The 19,950-nt window shown below is 37.9% G+C and overlaps 1 long non-coding RNA gene across 2 annotated transcripts; it reads right to left on the bottom strand.

The window, feature by feature from the left end:
- Positions 1-10,273: 10,273 nt before the first annotated feature.
- LOC132177006 (uncharacterized) lies at positions 10,274-16,031 on the bottom strand. 2 transcript variants are annotated; one of them, XR_009439714.1, is made up of 6 exons: positions 15,964-16,031; positions 15,765-15,864; positions 15,645-15,686; positions 12,110-12,148; positions 11,921-11,980; positions 10,274-11,385 (listed from the first exon to the last, which is right to left on the bottom strand). It is a non-coding gene; the product is annotated as an uncharacterized LOC132177006 (long non-coding RNA). The 2 variants fall into 2 exon arrangements; XR_009439713.1 differs by lacking the exons at positions 15,645-15,686; positions 15,765-15,864; positions 15,964-16,031 and having other exon boundaries at positions 12,110-15,635.
- Positions 16,032-19,950: the final 3,919 nt, after the last annotated feature.

Consider the following 19,950-nt stretch of genomic DNA (forward strand, 5'->3'; position numbering starts at 1 on the left):
AAAATACAAAACAACACTTCTATTTTATAATATTTTATCTTTTCCTTATTTTTTTTGAATATTTTATTTTCTAATAATTACAATGGTTTGGCCTTTTCAGCAAGTTTTGGGCTGAATGAGTTTTCTTTTAAGAGAAAATCTTTTATCAGGACCATTCTAATAACACCACTTTTACAGCCCTCAATCAATAACCGACACATAAGCAAAAATATAAAAAGTGCACAAAAATAAGCTTAACCAAAATACACTAAATTTTTTGGTGTTAAAATCCTTAAAGGATTAACTTTCTTGTAACGACCCCGATGGACAAGTCAATTAACTAGTAATTGATCACACGGTTCGTCTCCCAACCCTATCCCTAATAAGACAATACTCAGGGATTTTAACCTCATAGACGAGACACCTTAACGGAAGACTTTCTAAACTATATGAATAAAGAGCATTATATACACAACCACACATTCATACACTAGAGTAAACAAAATACCTCATAATATAAAGATAACCATCAATGTACCGATCATCAAATCATCATCAAATAAGGTTACAATCTATAATATGATTGTCTTAACAAAAGATCAACAGATCAAATCCTAAGTTTAACCAAAGCTAAGAAAATAACAATCTCGATCATATCTGCTTTAGTGGTTCCTCCATTAGTCCACATAGAGTGTAACCAAACTGGATCCTCAAAGATTACTCGAATTAGGTCCTACACAATCACCCATGTCTACTCCGAGGGCATCTTTCTTTAAGATAGCTAAACCGCCCAAGTATTCGTAATGGAGAGGGGAAAAACATAAAATAAAGGGGTAAGTCTAAAGACTTAGTAAATGTTAACGCATATAATGCTCATGCTAGTTTTTGTAATAAACTTTGATTTTTGTAAAGTACGCAATAGTTCCATCATGACAATTTATCATAAGTGTGATATAGATATAAAGTAACAGTCATAGTTCAACAGTATAGTCAACCCGAGATATTACTCATTCTCATGTATAGTAAGCTCATGACCATTATACTGCACGTACTGGTGTACCATATCATACGATGCAACTTCTCTTGTCTGTATTTTACATGCATGCTTTTACAAGTCTCACTTTGTTAACATATTTAGCACAAATTTTTTCTCAAAAATGGTAGTGTTCATGTGCAACAAGTATAAATTGTGAGAGTTGCAAATATGCATGTTTTAGTACACAAAATAGACGTGCAGTCATGAAAAATAACAGCGAGCATTATGTGAGTTAAAACTCACCTGGGTCGATTAAATCCTCCGAGTATTCCTTTCACAAGTTTGGGTCCTCTAAATCTGTGGAAAACCTTTTATTAGTCCTAGGTCTAACTAAAAAAACCTTAGAGCATGAAAATAGGAGCTATCGGACGGCCGACCAAAATAGCGTTCCCTGTAACGCTTCTGACTGTACGTTTGGGCTCGATGCCGTATGTCAGCCTAAAACGTTTAAGGTAGAACCTTATTTTGTCCATTTTTTTCCTATCCTCCCAAATCAATTTCTAAGGCTAGCAAAAGCTTTCTAAGACTACCTATCTCAAAACAATGCTTCAATGCAACAGAAAACATAATGGATCGCTAAACCCAACTCTAAACAACATCAAAGATATAATATGTCTAAATCTCAAACCAACGTCTAAGCTACTCTAGAAAGCATTAAAAGAGTATAACGACTTAGAAAGAAAAGGTTAGGTGCAGAGGGTTACCTTCAAGAAGCAACCTTCAAGAAAACATCTTTCCTTCTCTACAAAACACATAATCTCACAAGAACATTCTCACAAAAGGGAATCTAGGAGCTTGGGGCGAGTTTGAACGAGAAAAGGGCGAAGGTAGATTTACTATTTATAGAGGAGAAAAGCTGGAGATGCTCACCAACTCTTCTAAAAAGTAGCGGACGTCCGGTACTATTAGGGCATATATTCGATACTGTTTACACAGCGGTCCAAAGGTTGTAGCGTACGTTCAGGTATTAACCAAAGGTTTTCCAAAAAGTAGTATACGTCCGGTGGTCCCATATCGTACGTCCTTGTATTATTGACAGAGTACGGCATACTATTGACAGCGTACGTACGGTGATCCCTATGCATACATACTCTACTAAAAACAGGAGCGTACGTTCGCCAACCTTAGCGTACATCCAGTTCGAAAGTCCAAATTCCCAAAATGCCCCTCTAATGATCCTTAGTGACCCGAAACCAAAATTAACCCTCTAACTAAGCGATCTGAGCGTAGTTAATTATTTGGGTTACTACACTTCTACTTCTAGATTTTAGTTTTGAATCCAAAAATGAGTTTTGAGACATTAGAAATGGGTTTTGGGGCATTAGAAATAAGTTTTGGGGCATTAGAACGGGTTTTGAGGTATTAAAAACAAGTTTTGGGGCATTATAAACTGGTTTTGAGGCATTAGAAACGGGTTTTGAAGCGAATCACGACCAGCGGGGTTTGAGGTGTTCACGGCCGGCCAGACCCGTGGGTCTAAGGGGCTAGCTAGACCCACGTGTGGGTCTCGCCAAACCCACGACATGGGTCGAGCCAGACCCACACTACGGGTTTGGCCTGGATCTTGCTGACTACAGATTTTTTTTTTTCTCTGATTTGATGTGATTGTCCTTACTTTTATTTTTCGCATTTTTCTTAAATTTATGATGTGTCACATAGTAATTGAAGACTTTAAAATGGGTGTTATCAGGATGGACCTGATAGTAGGAGCTCTCTTTCTTTAAACTATTTTATATGCTCATTATTTTAAATTATAACTTATCCTAAAAATTTTAATTTATAAAAAAAAATGTAATCATTTCATTAATACTTTAAGACTCACCTTCACGTGTGAGCTCAAATTTAAAAAAATTTAATCATTTAATTAATACTTTAACACTCACCTTCACGTGTGATGCAGCGTGACTTGGTGCACTACAGAGAAGAACATCAATAAAGAACGGGATAAATAATTATAGATCTTGAGTTTATCAATAATTTGAGAATTCTTCTCAAAATATAGAGTCTATCTATGATTTCAAAAAAAAAGATGAAAACTCACCTATGAGTAATTCTTATTCAACAAAATTTAATAAAGAACATAAACTGATAAACTAGAGGCTATAAACATGCATTTATAGCTCGAAGACTCCTAAACCTAATAAAATATGACATAAATACCCCCAAAACCCTAAACCTAATAAAATAATGAAATAAAGACTACCAAAACCCTAATCCTATTAAAACAATGAAATAAAGTCGGTTTAACCTAATCAAAATGCGGAAACATAGCACAAGGCCCCGTGTGCAATCGATTGCAAGGACAAGGGCGATCGATCGCACAACCAGAGGCCTAGTGTGCATAAGTGTTCCCGCATGCGCTCGATCGCACTTCCAGGGGCTCAACGATCTGCATCATTCTCCCCTTGTTGGAGAGAATTCCACTCAAATTCGGCCAATTCTTTCACGGCCCTTTGGATGTCTAGTCAGCTCATTCCATTCTCCTCTTCTCAAAATCACAACAATGCCACATCCCATAAAAAACATGATGGTTCTAATCATTAGCAGACTGCGACGATGATGTTGAAGGCCCCGCACCTCACCTTTCCGTATAGACTTGCCATGCTTTTCTCATGCCCTATCTTTCCCATATGCCATGAAAAATCTTCAAATAACTAGCAACAACCCCGTCAATTTTTGATAGAACATTCCCCTCGACTATATAGATCTCATCATAAATTTGGTTAGAAGGATTTGACAAAATAGCATCCACCCGATGAAATCAACATAATCGATTGGTGTAACATTCAAATCAAAGGCTTTATCCTTGGGGCTCTTATCAAGCACATGATGTGTAGAATTGTCATATAAAATTGTAAAACTATCCGAAAGATTTACCTCTTCCAAGGGTTCATCTTCTTCTTGAAAAATTGCAATACTCTCTGAAAGGTTACCTCTTTCACTTGTTCTCCCAATTCTTCAAGATCTTTAGGGCTCTTGATGTGGAGTGGATGATTAGGAAGTTTAGACCCCGGCACCAACTCAAGTTGAGGTTGAATATCTCGCAATGGTGGCACCTCTTTCGGTAATTCTACTCGTAACACGTCGACAGATCTCCCCAACAGCTTCGTTATAAGTCCCGATACCACTTCCTTAATGCCCTTTCCTTTTCCGTCAACTCTAGCTTCGCTACAAAGGATTGACCATCCCCTTGTGAAGGCTTCGCCCCTTGGCTAGGTAGCAATGTCAATCTAATTTTACCAAACATAAAGCTGTAAGTGTTCTTTGTTTCATCATTGATAGCAGCTGTAAGTGTTCTTTGTTTCATCATTGATAGCAGCTTAATCATATTTCCATGGCTTTCCCAACAATACCAGGCGCTCGATCGCACTTCCAAGAGCTATGCGATCTGCATCATCACGTGAGCTCAAACTTTCTTTTAATATATGAAGCCCAACATGTGAAATATTTAATTTAAATTGAAGATGAATTGACGTGAGTTAAAAGTTCCAACTCATGACTTCTAGTTCGAATACCATGTTAAATTATCACTTGTCCTAAAATCATAAACTGATAGGAATAGATGAATTTAATTACTTAATTAAATTACAATATTTTCCTTCACATATGGTCTCAAACTCCTTTTTAAGAGATGCGGTCCAACACGTATTTAATTTTTTTTATTTTTTATTTTTGAAGTAGAATATTTAATTTAAATGAGAAGTGAATGATGGAGACATAGTTTGAACTCAAGACCTCTGCACTTATACGATATTAAATCACCACTTGTCTTAAAAGCTTATGCTTATAGAAATAAAATAATTTAATCATTGAAGTAATACTTTAACAACTCATTTTCATATTTCCCTTGGTCGTCACAAACCAAACATTAATAAAAAGAAGAAGAAAAAAAGCTAGTTGAACTATTACTTCTCTGTACTTTCCATTTCTCATTTCCTTTCTTTACTTTGAGTTTGTCATCAAAAGAAAAACTACAAGCATTCATAAGTTCTTGCTTTATACCATTAATTCATGTCAGAAATATTGTAGACATAGAATAAATTATTTGGTACCTCTGATGCACCAAATACAGAATTTAATGTAGTCGTTCCACGTGTCTTTGCCTTGAGTCTTCAACATTCTTTTCCGGCCGGGTGATAGAGTAAGCAACTAGAGTAGTACTTACTATACCCGCAATCTAAGTGGCTCATCACTCAGGAAAACCAGAGAAAAAGCTTGTATATACAATACAAAGAGCATATGTTCATGGTATTTAGAAACTCAGCAAAAACACACAATCGTGTCTTATCCATGACCATAACCTTAAAAACATTTGACAATCATGTTCTCTCAATGCATCAAACCTTAAGGATTTAAAAAACATTCAAAACAAAATATTTTAAAAATCATACATCAAATCATGTAATGAATTTCATCAATGAACATGCAAGGTTTATGCTATCTTGAGAAACATATCTCAAAGACATGCAGTCAAGCAATGTTAGTGAACTCACCTGGCCTACAATGCATAATGAAGTACACAATCCCATGAGTTTCAAAATTATCAAAACAAGGTTTTAGAGAATTTCAAAATCATACACCAAATCAATGTTTCTATAAAGTCCACATGAATGATCACAAAAGCAATGAATCAAAGGAGAAGTTTATTGAAAATCAATTGGGCACCAAAACCTCACAGAAATCTCATTGTGGCATTTTATCACACGTGGCATGCATTAAAAAAAGCATGTTAAGTAAAATCCAGTGAAATCTTGCAAAATTTCCTCAATACATGCTCAAAACATGGCAAACCACCAGTCCCAAATCATTAAACCAATGAGAGATGCATGTATCATGAAATACCAATAAATCTGAAACCCAGGATTATGAACTCGAGAGGAAATAAAAAACTCAAACCATGGAATGAGTGAAAATCATGGGGGAATGAGCATTGATGAACACCAATGTCTATGGATGACTATTCGGACACAAGTACGAGTTGTCAGGTCACTGGTGCCCAAAGAACCTAATAAACAGCTCAATTTCTCACCAAAAAATTTATCTTTCCTCATTACAATGCCCTCAACATCATGCTAAGATGAGTGTCACGTACATCAACACATCAATGGTCAAATATGAAAGAAAGCTATTACACAACAATTCTATACATGTGTAAATAATGAGATGACACTTTCAAGTCCTTTGGCAAACACAGGCACACGGTCCATGCGCCGCCCTAAACAAACAGATGTGAAAATTCTAAACCGACTCCAATTATCACCAACTCAAACGTCTATGAGTTTTACAGAAAATAACCAGAAAGCAGATCTAACTTAGCAGTAAACAGATAAATATCAAAACAAACATTCACCAAAATATGAACAATCACACACAAAGATTTTGGTTACGAAGAGGAAACCTTTTAGAGAACTCTCTAAATGTAAAACCTCTCCGGGGCAGCCAAACCCAGGAAATCAATTCACTATATAAAAGAATAAGGAATACAAGAAGAATAACAAAACCTTTGACTCTCCCTTGTACACGACAAGTGACCCACTTGACTTCTACCTCAGTAGCCCTTTCCAGAACATCTGGCACGATTCTTCTAAAAGATTTCCTTTCACCGGAACTCCGATTGGCTTCACGTATTTTCTCTTCAACAATAATCTAGAACAAATTCTCTCTCTCTAAGCACCCTGATTTTGCTCAATAAAATACGTACGTCTAAATGTAGCAAAATCGTGTTTAAATAGAAAATAACCCTAATAAGTCAGCCAGGTCCGGACCCTGCAAATCTGAGGTCCGGACAGGCCTCATAAAATGCATTTTCGGGAAATGGGGTCCGGACCTTGCCTCTGGAGGTCTGGACCCTGCTTGAAAAATCAAGTTTCTGGAAATGGGGTCCGGACCCTGCTTGAAAAATCAAGTTTCTGGAAATGGGGTCCGGACCCGGCTTCTGGAGGTCCGGACCCGGACTGTCCAGTCTTCATCAACAACTCCGATCGATAGGCGTTTGTGGTCCGATTGAGCTGAAATTTTGCAGGGACGTTCATAACACATGAATCTACATTATGAACGGTGGAGATTGGATTCTGAGCATTCTATATCAGTGTTTGAGCCCATGAGTAGTAGCCTCTGCATTTTGGAACTGAATTAAGCCAACACAAGAACTAATAAACTCCCCCTTTGGCAATTCGGTGACAAAACCAAAATGCCGAGCCAATCCCATCATCTCCCCATATTTACTCCCCCTTTTTGTCGCAGAATGACAAAAGGTCTTCATGTTTCCTGAAACACTTCACAAAATACATCAAGGCATATGTGGAACAAGAAGACATAAATAAAACTCATGAAAAAAAAAATGATGCGTGATTATAAAAAAACATCAGCAAAACTCCCCCTCAATGTATGACTCAATTAACAACAGGAAACTGGAAATGCAAAGCATGTTTCTCCCCCTTTAAAAGTTAAATGAACACACATGATAACACATCAATGACTCATGTATTGCATAATGAATATCCAAAAGCTTTCCTTTTTTTTTCTTTTTTTTTCTTTTTTTTTTTTTTAAAAAAAAAACAAAACACCAAAGAAAACTTGTATAGATAAGCAATAGATCATGCATGCTCGTATGAATATCTGAACAATTCGGAGTGATAAACAAGCTACACTTACACCGTAAATGTACCATATGCATGACACAACCTTGGTCTGTGAATGCAGTCAAGTAGGCAATAATCAGAAATCTCATGTGATGGTGTAGTGTGTGAGTACTCCCATTAACTAAGATTTCATCAATGAAAAGTAAATCTAGGCAGACATTTTGTAAAGGAAGACCAGCAGTCTGATTCAAACCACAGTAAAACCTTATAATGTTAGGACCTAGATTCCCTCATCCGATACACTCCCCCTGAGACTGATCATTTTCGTTTACCATGTCCTTTAGTAATCATCTATTTCCGCAATGATTTGATCACTGATTCTTTCTTTAGGGACAGACAGAAGCAAAATGAAATCATCTGAGCTTATTTTATGCCCTTTTTTTTTTTTTTTGGAAAATGGTGGAATTTTTAGGAGCTAGGTTCAACTAACGAGTTGGTCAAGTGGCAAGATTCTACACTGCCTATCTTCCAAACAAAATGTTTTCTCCAAATTTCCAAACATATAACAAAAATCTAAACCTAATGGGGGCAAAAAGTGCACAATTTCGAACATAAGAAAAACTGACTCTTACTCCTTTAACAGTCTTCAGAAAAACAAGGTATATCAGAAACATATGGAGCAATAGATGTAAATTGCAGAAATATTGACCCCACTCATATGTAAAATATTCATTTGAGCACAAGACATGAGAAACTGAGTATCTAACAATTAAAACAATCTAAAAGAATAAAAAATAATCAAAGAAAATAAAAACAAAGCAAACAAAAATTAAGAAAAAAAAATGCCCTAGAACAGCTATAGACAAATATCAATATGCTCAATTTCTAGGCATGGTCTATGTGCCCACCTAATCTAGGTGAGTCCATTACCACTCCCCCTCAATGGGTGAATGGTATTAATCTTCTTGACCCAAACTTTCTTCACATCAGGGACAACTGTGTGACTCTTATCCAAGACATCTAACCGTGTTACTACGTTTCTCATCATGTTGAATAATTTCTCATAACTATTTCTAGAATGGAAATATTCTCTTTTAGACCTATGACTGTTAAGCTGAAAACACGTAGGACGAATATGTCCAAACTTACCACAGTTATGACACGTAGGAATAAACCTTTGAGAAGGTTGGTTCCTTAACATGTGCATACTTCTCGACTTAGAACTAGACATATAGGAATCAGTTAGAGTTCCATTACCTTTTCCACCTTTGAAAATTTGAGGAGAAATTACCTTCTTTTCAGCCAAGCTATCTTCTTTGTTCACTGGTTTCACAAAAATCATCTTTGAAGAAGAAGCAACATTAGTAGATAAAATAGCAGATTTATCAAAACCCAATCCAGTTCTATCAAGCGAATGTTTCTGATTATGTAGCATTTGATTTAGCTTTTCACTAGAGAATTTTGTTAAATGATTCTTTGATTCATTCAGTTCATTCTCTAAGGATTTCACTTTGGCAATTAGCATTTGATTTTCAGACATCAAAGTATTATGAGTAGCAAAAGAATCAGTTAAGGTGACAGAAAGTTGATCATTTTCAAGATTAACCTCATTGAGTTTCTTCAATTGCTGCTTATTCAGCTTTTTCAGTTTAGTGTATTCCACAAAGAGATTATTATAAGCATTTTGCAAATCATCTTCTTCTTCCGAATCATTATCGGACACACCTTGTTTGTCTTGAGAATTACACTCACTATTCTCATGCTCACTCTCATAACTAACTCAAAATGCTAAGTAATTAACTCCTTGTTCAGCATCGTCCTTGTCTGACTCATCACTTTGAGTCACATTAAATGCCTTGCCATTTGACTTTCTCAAGTTAGCACAGTCAACACGAATGTGCCCATGTCCTCCACATTCGTGACACTTGATACCTCTAGGTGACTTTCCTTTCTCAACATTCTCATTTCTAGATTTCTCAGAAAATTGTGAATTGCTATTTCTAAAATTTCCTTTCTTGGCTTTAAAGAGTTTCCTAAACTTCTTAGCAAACATAGCAATTTCTTCCTCATTTCCAGAATCCTCATCAAATGAACCACAAGAGTCAACCTTAACATTTTTTGCCTTAAGAGCAATATTCTTGGAGTTCTTGTGTTTAGGAAGAATTAACTCAAAGGTCTGAAGGGAACCTACAAGTTCTTTTACTCTCATAGTATCTAAGTCCTTGCTCTGTTGTATAGCAGCAATTTGGGGAATAAACCTCTCAGGCAAAGATCTTAAGATTTTTTTCACCACTTTAGCATCATCCATTTTCTTTCCCAAATTAATGGTAGAGTTTCTAATGGCACTAAGCTTTGAATAGAATTCATCAAAAGTTTCATCTTCCCGCATTCTAATCTCCTCAAACTGAGAAACCAACATTTGAATTTTTGAAGTTCTAACAACCTTAGTTCCTTCATGTGTGATTTCTAAAGTTTCACAGGCTTCCTTAGATATTTCACATCTAGAAATTCTAGAAAATTCCTCATTTGAAACAGAGATGTAAATAGCATTTATAGCTTTGTCATTCGCAGTAGCATTATTCTTTTCCTCTGTTGTCCATTCAGCTATTACTTTTTCTGGACGTGTCCATCCAGATTCGACAATATGCCAAACATTAATGGATTTAAAATATGCTCTCATACGAATTTTCCAAAGCGTATAATTTGTTCCGTCAAAGACGGGAAGAGAATTAGGAGCAACAGTATGAGACATTTGATATGGAGTCTCGGATCACACTCAGGAAATAAATCCTTCACAGAGTGAACCCGCTTTGATACCAATTGAAAATTCTAAACCGACTCCAATTATCACCAACTCAAACGTCTATGAGTTTTACAGAAAATAACCAGAAAGCAGATCTAACTTAGCAGTAAACAGATAAATATCAAAACAAACATTCACCAAAATATGAACAATCACACACAAAGATTTTGGTTACGAAGAGGAAACCTTTTAGAGAACTCTCTAAATGTAAAACCTCTCCGGGGCAGCCAAACCCAGGAAATCAATTCACTATATAAAAGAATAAGGAATACAAGAAGAATAACAAAACCTTTGACTCTCCCTTGTACACGACAAGTGACCCACTTGACTTCTACCTCAGTAGCCCTTTCCAGAACATCTGACATGATTCTTCTAAAAGATTTCCTTTCACCGGAACTCCGATTGGCTTCACGTATTTTCTCTTCAACAATAATCTAGAACAAATTCTCTCTCTCAAAGCACTCTAATTTTTCTAAATAAAATACGTAAGTTACAATGGCAAACTCCCGTAGCTTAAATAGAAAAATACACAACATAAGACTGCCGTGTCCGGACAAGGTAGATCTGAGGTCCGGACATGGCTAGGATTACTTATTCGTAACCTAGTGATGTCCGGACCTCCAATTCGTGTGTCCGGACATCTCAACAAAAACGTGTTCTCTGGAACTGATGTCCGGACCCAACTTCTGGAGGTCCGGACATCTCCTTCAAGCATCACTTTCTGGAACTGGGGTCCGGACCCAGGGAATTGAGGTCCGGACCCTGCTTGAAAAATCAAGTTTCTGGAAATGGGGTCCGGACCCGGCTTCTGGAGGTCCGGACCCGGACTGTCCAGTCTTCATCAACAACTCCGATCGATGGGTTTTTGTGGTCCGATTGAGCTGAAATTTTGCAGGGACGTTCATAACACATGAATCTACATTATGAACGGTGGAGATTGGATTCTGAGCATTCTATATCAGTGTTTGAGCCGTGAACAGTAGCATCTGCATTTTGGAACTGAATTAAGCCAACACAAGAACTAACAAGATGGAATCTCAACCAAATTATGAGTCATAAGACACATCAATCAATCAACAGATATATGCACATACAATCCATCAACATCATTTATTTCCCATGACAAAATCATGCACACATGTAGTCAAGGCACCATTCATACAAGACAATTGAGAAAATAATGATTTACAACACTCACTCACTAAAACCTTCCTTTTCATTTTCCCGTTTTCTCCCCCTTTTTTTTTTTTCCTTTTTTTTAATGCTTCTTCTTTCTTCCTCTAAACCAGAAAACAATTGCAAAAAGGAAACATGCAAGACTTGCTTAGCTTCTAATCACCCATTTAGTTAAATGCAAGGACAGATATCCATATATTTGGTCAAGTTGTTGCATCGAAAGTAAAACTATATGCTTAGTAATATTAAAATTTATAATTAGGGTTGAATGATTAATACACTAACTACATATTATAACCAGAATACCAGACAAAAAAAATTAGGGTTTGAATGTTGCAAACTTACCCCAACTTGAGAGACGTGCTGTCGATGTGTTGGTCTTGGGGATCCGGGGGAACAGCTGAGCTGCAAATATTGGTTATATTACCTTTGTTATAATGTTAAAACAAATTCTGCATCTGCTGAAAAGAGACATTTTCAACAGTTGAGAAAGTAGGGAAACAAAGAAAAAGAAAGAAATTCATGACCTGATACCTGTTTTAGTCTCTGGTTATCCTCCATCAGTTGGACTCCCTGCATTTAAAGGGACAGCAACAAACACAACTTACAACCCAGCAACAACCTCATAAAAACAAAAGGTAGGGCCAACCTCAGGCACCTACAACACATCACAAGAGAACAAAACCAACAACATAGAAACCCAAAGAGTAAAACATTTTCTAGAAATACCCCATAACATGAAATTGTTTCTATTAGTGAGTGATCAAGGGCGAAAGCCATATAGGGAATGGGCGAGAGCCATATAGGGAACACACTGAGTATAACTTGCAAGCTCGAAATATTTCGGCTTCTTTTAGAAAATAACCTCAAATTCCTCTTTTTCCAAAATCAGATAAACGTTAGCTTTGTGACAGTCCTTTCCCAGAGCTTGAGCAAGCCACTGCGCATACAAAGACCTTGGCAAAAGGAAGAAAAATTTCTTTGTATCCCAGAATTGTCTTCATGATTTGATTTGATTTTATAAAATTAAAAAAAAAAAAAAAAATTGTATGAATGAGCATTATTTTACTAATCAAACAATCAGTCTACAACACACACTCCAGACTTAACTGGAACTTGGCTGCGTAATTGTTAAGTGTGGAGCAATTTGTAGAAGAAGGTTATTTTCTTGTGTTTGAAGATTTATCATGTTATCTGTATAAAAACAAAACCAAGCAGGAATTGTTATTTTCTTCTGCATTATTTCTAACAATAATAACCAGCAGCTCAACCAAACTCTACACCTCTACCAAACAAATTCGGAAATTCCTACTTACAATAACCAACTGCTTGACATCACAGCAGCTCAGACACCTACCAACTACCATTTACTCAAACGATTTCCTACACTCTGAAACCACCTCCTACAGCAAACTACATAGACATTTACAGACTTCCTCAAACAATCTGATAAACAGCTTTAGTTACAAAGGATTCAATCTTGAAACCCCCCATCTACAACACAGATGCTTATTTATTGTTAATTTCTTGAATTTCCCAGCACCCATTACTCGAGTCCTGATTTCCCAATAAATTCAATTGAGAATCCGCTTCTCTAGTTTCACCACATTACCATGCCTTATTTCATTAATTTGCGCAAATGTGATCAACTACAGCCCCAAAAGTTAATTTACACAAGATTACTCTTAAGCTTTTGCCTTTGAGAGATTATCTATCACACATCTTCTTAATACCTATTCCAGATTCTCTTATCGAAACTACTCTAAAAAAAGAGATGATCCATTCCTTCTATACACCCTCTGCAGAAAGAGCATAACGTGTCTCTTCAATGACCCCAGCCAATTTTGCAATCTCTCCCAAGTAGTCAAGCTGTTTTTGATTGCAAGCCACAAGAATGTCTTAGAATAGTTAGAGAAAACCATACCAATTTTCACCATTTAACTTCAACATGCTTCGTTCTAAGAACATCCCATGTTTCAATACTCAAATAAATTCCTTAGAAATTACTCATATATATAGGTTTCTCAATTTCAGTTCTTTCTACCAAATCCAGCTTGCTTTGTATTCTAACCAGCTCTTCCAATCTTGCCGGAGGCCAAAACCATTATCTACCGACCTTTTTGTTGAAATATATATAAAATACTAAAATATGAAAGAAAAATAAAATAGAGCGGAAGCAGAGAGAGATGTATGGGCTACATCTGTATATTCAATGTATCAAACAATATTACATAACTCTCTATTTATAGAGAGACAATGAGTAGTGACCAAGAAACTCTAAAGTAGACCTAAATTAATTAAGGAAGAGAATAAACCTTACAAGGAAATATAATTACAAAGAATAAAAATATTATAATATAAAGAGAAATAACTTATTAAGGAAAATATTAATAAACCTAATTTAGAAAATATAAAATATTCCAACACTTTTGAAACACTTTCCAGCAGGTTAGCATTAACTGAATTTCCTACATCATACACTGCTCTGAAGCCACCAATATTCCATCCCCTACACCGAAGATGTATACTAAAGTGACTTGAAGAAGTTGTGTATTTTGGTTTTTCAAGAGTTATTTTACATACGGTAATCTGACCTCTTGATTTTCATACATGTTTTACTATTTAAATCTTCCTTAAGGATGCTTAGTTGTTTATTTATAAAAAACATGATTTGTTAAATTGTTCTTTATATAAATGAATCTTACCTGAGAGCATGAGGATTAAAATGATAACTTTATATTCCAGAATGAAAAATAGTTAAATGACTATAATATAGTGTTTTTAACCACTCATTCCATGATTTTTTAACAATGGGTTAGGTGTAATAAATAAAAGTTACCACCTTTGAATGTTTTAAACGATATATGAGGATGGATTCGGTTAATATGTAATTAATGGTGTCTGTGTTCTAGAACTTCTGTAATTAGGTAAAAGCTAAGTGGTTGCATGAAACTGGGGATTTAGGTTCCTAGGTTTATAGTTGCTGTCCTAGGAGAACGGGCATTCGACCCTCTAGAAAAGAACGTTCGACCATGCCTAAAAATGCTTAATTACGGTTGTAGTGACATATTAGGGTTTCAACCGCATGATTAAAATTTTATGTGCAAAGATTATGACTTTTAGTGTTTTGTGTCTATATTATAGTGTAATTTGCAATGATGGTATACAGCAATATACAGAGCATCAGTATTGTGCTACATGTCCCTTAAAATAGCGTTAACCCTATTGAAAATGGGTTAAGGGCTCGAATAGGCCATACAGAGGAAAGCTGTGATCAATACTATAATCTATTTATTATGCATGTTTCTCCTTGCATGTATAAGAAATTAGTTACCGAAATTATACCTATTTAACAACTTTAATAGATACAACACAAGCCATTTCTAAAACCCTTGACATGATTGATGAAAATTAGAAATTGCTACTTAAGGCTGATTACATAGCTAACTCCGTGATAATTTACTTACTAAGTGAGGACTTACGCAGTTACTTTTCACTGTGAACCACGTCGGTGTTTTGCATATTAATAGGTTTACCAGATTTTAGAATGGAGTATTTTGCTAGGCTGGAGATGCTAAGTGAATGACTCATTAGGTTAGTGGATTTTACTAACCATTTAAGCGGTTACAGTTAGCATTTTTAGCCAATAACCGCTAACTGTACCTACCTTTTCACCCCTAGTTGGAGATGCTAAGTAAAGGACTTATTAGGTTACATTTTCTTAGTATAGTTAGAAGTTATTAATTGTTCATAGTTACATTTTAATTGTAAGCTATGTGTTTATATTCAAGGATAGATGATGAATTGTCAAAAGATATTTAGTGTTAAATTAGATCATTTTTATTTCGTTTTCCGCTATAGGATATACTCTAATAAGTTAGTGTTCAAGGTAATAACATCCGCTAATTACCAATTAATTTGAATTGAGCCATTGCCCTAAGTTAATTAAATAAATTGATTAACTTTGGGGTGTTGAGCATGAAGGTGTTTTACATTAATATTCTATATTTTTTCAAAATTATAATAATTGCACGAAATGTTGTAAAAGATTTGCAGTTTGAAACATGACCTTCAGCTCAATGGCACTGATCTTTTCTCGAAAGCTTTCATCCTGAAACATGTAAAAGCTTCTCATGTCAACAGAAATTTCAGTTCTCCATTATAATGCTAGCAAACAGAAACAACAAACCTTTTCATTTGAAACGCGGATCACGCCTACTTGGAGAAGTTGCTCTAATTTATGTAGTTCTTCTATATTCAATAGTTGGAGCTCGTCTCCCTACATCTTTCTGTAAGGCATGTAATCATTTTAACGTTAATTTAATGTGTAATTAAGGTGCATGTCGTCATTACAGTAACAACTTGATAAATCAATGTCGTTACAATACCTCAGTTCGTGAGTATTCTCCACAATTTCATTGCTCAACAAGATGGAGGTACTGTACGTTGTCAAGCTAAAAGGGGACAAAGAGTTGCAATTCACGAAGATTTTTAGTATATGGTCTGTATGCAAGCACTTTTATCATAGAAATAGTTGCTAAATTATCTAGGCATTTCTTACCTTTCATTAGTAAGATTTTTAGTAGTTTGTTCTCAGGGTTGTTCCAGAAAATGCATCTAGCTTTCATAGTATGGTACCACTTTCTTTTATACGTAAGTTTCAAAGATTTTCATTAAAATTTCAGATAACAGTTTAATAACAATCTTGAATCATGTTTCCTTATGACAATGATACAGCTATACCTGCATTAACATTTATGTATAAATTAAGGAAATAAGACTGCAAAATAATGTAAATAATGTAAACCCATAAGTTTAGAGGTATAAATCAACTATTCGAAGAAACTTTTCAGGTTTTTATTGTTAATTAATCGTAATTCCAAATGGAGTTGCATGTCTTCTCTCTCATCTCTCTCATCAACCTCCGCCTAAGTGTAGGCGCGTGGGTACAGTTTGGTGTTAGTCTTGATTGGTTAGTAGGTTAGGGAAGTATGGGAAGAAGTTGGTCAGTAGAGGCGAAAGAGTTTGAAATGGTGGTGAGGGCAGGGGCTTATGGGGTGAGGCTTTTTGAGAGGAGCAAAGGGAAACAAAGATCCATTTTCTTTCAGAAGGATGAGTTAGAGTGGCTAGCTCGTATGGTGGAGGAACTAGTGACAGTGAAAACCTCAGAGGTCTTTTGGGATCAATCCAGAGCGGGTTATCCAAGGATTATTGTGCAGCGGCATTCCAATAGACACGGGTGTTTCCTGACGATTGAGGAATTTGATGGGAGACGGAGGAGTGGCTCGGTCCTTATTCCAGAAGGGCGCTATGGGTAAGGATGGAATCGCTTCATCTCGGAAGTACGCCTTTCCAGCTCGTCCCTCCAAAGTTCCCAAGAAGAAAAGAAGTTTCAGGAGAGAAAGGTCAAGAGGAGCTATGCTTGGCATAGTTTGTAAACCCGGTGGAGGAGTTATTTGGAAATTTCACTAAGCCCGTGGCACGAGTATCCAGTTGGCTAAAGGAATCCTCTACAGGCTCAGAGCAGAATATACTAGCCACAGCGACACAAGGCTTGATGCCAAGGTTACAGTTCTAGAATCCTGCGAAGTCTTCTTGTGGTCAGGATGGCGATGGGTACCGTCGGCCGGAGGGGAAGAAAATTATGGAGGAAAAAGCACTAGAGGCAAGGGCTCCAGCAAGTGATTTTCAAACGCTGGTGAGGACACCCACAAGGAGTAGCAGTTCGGTACAAGCGCTGACGGGACGTGAGGAGTGTCAGGCACAGAACCTCTCCGGTGCAATTCTCAAGCTCCACAACTGCAAAGAGACGTTAAGGTGGCTGAAAAAAGGAATAGATGTGGGTTTGCAGAGATTGAATTTGGCAATTAAGAGGGTGGAGATATTTGGGCGTCAACAGGTAGAGAGGGGCTCGGATCCCAATTCTGTTAGGCATGGGTCGAAAGATAAGGGGGGGACGTGGGTCCTCAGAGAGTGGACGTGGAAATTAAAAGGGTGGAGAAGAATGGGCTTCAGAAGATGGAGGGTGGTTCTGGTCTTGTTAAGGAAAGAAGCTATCAAAAACAGACCAGGTCGTAGGGAAAGGCCCACTAGCCGCGAAAGGCTTTAAGGCTAAAAAGAAGTTGGTCTATAAGCTAAAATCTTCTGTGGGCTTGGGCCTGGGCCAGGAATGTAGAAGACAGACTGGACCAATTGGGAGGAGTAGTCTAAAATACTCAAACCTGCCGTGGGAAAGGATAGAGAGTTGGACCAGAGACCCAGGAGCGTCATCTTCGGCAGTTGTTCCACGCTCAAGGAGGCGGTCGTCGGTAGTCAAGGATGTCCTCGCCGCCACTTCAGAAAATACTGTGAACTTACCTTGTGGTCAGATCGGCGGTAAGGCTTCATTAGGTGTGGCCGAAGATCCCCTGAGTTCATCGGCGAACAAGATGTTGGACAGGGGAAAGGAAGGTACGACCCAGATTCTGTCGGAGAAGCCATCGCTGGTTTAGCCCACAGCCAATCAAGAGTTGTTCGTGTTTGGGAAGGTCTCTAGTGGTGTTGGTGCGTAAATATTGGACGGTGATCCCCTGACCTCGCCAACGTGCGTGTCTCTGGTCAATGGGGAGGCAGGGTTGCAGCTGTCAATGGTGGAGAGGTCAAATCCAGTGGAAGAGGATAGATTTTTAGAGACCGGGTTTCATGGCGTTGAGATACAGAAGGACGTGCAGGTTAGTAAGGGGCGGGTTTCTTCTCGGGACGTAGGGTTCTGGGTTGGTTGTCCACTCGGGAGTGCAGAAGTGGTTGAGCCCTGTGATGAGGGCCAGCTTGCTGGAGAGGACGGCAGGGTGGTTGAGCTAGGAGTTGAAGTTCAGACACTTGGGGATGAGGACAGAGGTTGTTTGGGTAGGGAGGAAGAAGGGGTTGGGGGTTGTGATGTCGATGTGTCTTCTCCTTGGAACACACATGCTCATGTTGCAGGGGTGTTTCGGGTTATTCAGATTGGGTGATCCAATGCGCCAATGAGATCTATCCGATTGTGGGGATTTCTTATACGGGCCACAAGCTGCAGCTGTTAGCTCTTTTGACCTTCTTAGAAGAGGAACGAAGGAATAATGCGATGGCTACTACAAGCAGCGGAACGAAGGGCAAGAGGGAGGTTAGGAACCTGGAATGCTCGGTGAATTATGATGCTAGAAGTATGGGTTCAAGCTGTGGCAGCAGGAAGGGGAGGGGGCAGGTAGCAACACTATGAAGTTAAACATTTTATCTTGGAATGTGAAAGGGTTGAACAAGAGGGACAAGCGTTTGAGGGTGTGTAATATGCTTAGAGACTGGAAGGTAGACATTGTTTGTCTTCAAGAAACCAAGCTTAGAGGTATGTCTCGCAAAATTGTCCATAGCCTATGGGGGCGGAGTCATGTGGATTGGTGCTGCCTGGATTCTAGTGGGGCATCGGGTGGTATTCTAATTATGTGGGACAATAAGGTGGTGGAGAAGGTCAATGTTTGTGTGGGGGCTCACACCTTGGCGGTGTCTTTCAGGAATATGGAGGATCTTTTTGTTTGGGCTTTTGCTGGGGTGTATGGCTCGAATTTATATAGGGATAGAAGACTCCTTTGGGAAGAGTTGGCTGGTATTATGAGTTGGTGGGACGTGCCGTGGTGTATTGGGGGTGATTTTAATGTCACTCATTTCCCTACCGAAAGATCAGGGGGAGCTCACCTAGATGCAACTATGATGGAGTTTTCTGATTTTATCCTTGAACAAGGGCTGATGGATCTTCCCCTGGTTGGGGGCTCGTCTACTTGGTTGTTATCTAACGATCCCCCGGTGTGGTCAAGGATTGATCGGTTTCTTGTATCCCCAGCTTGGGAGGCTTGTTTTCCAAGGGTTAGGCAGAAGGGGCTTACTCGCCTTTGTTCCGATCATTTCCCAATCATCCTTGAGATAGGGGAAGTGCCTAAGTGGAAAAGGCTGTTTAGATTCGAAAATATGTGGCTGAAAGCGGAAGAGTTTGTGGCCCAAGTGAAACAATGGTGGGACTCATATGTGTTCCACGGTAAGGCCGAGTCTTGTTCTCGCCTGTAAGCTTAAGGCCCTGAAGATGAATTTGAAGACTTGGAACGAGGAGGTGTTTGGCAACATTGAGAGGAATAAGAGGTTGCTTCTTGAGGAGCTCTAGGTGCTAGATGCGAATAAAGAAAATAGTGCCCTGGTAAAGGAGGAGGTAAGGAGGAAGGTGGAGGTGGTTCGTGAGTTAGAGAATTGTTTGCTTATGGAGGAGGTGAGTTGGAGGCAGAAATCCAGGGTGATGTGGTTGAAGGAAGGTGATAAGTGTACTAAATTCTTTCACTCCATAGCCAACTCCAATAGAAGACACAACGCTATTGATA

Source organism: Corylus avellana, chromosome ca4, assembly GCF_901000735.1.
Source record: "Corylus avellana chromosome ca4, CavTom2PMs-1.0".
NCBI lineage: Eukaryota > Viridiplantae > Streptophyta > Magnoliopsida > Fagales > Betulaceae > Corylus > Corylus avellana.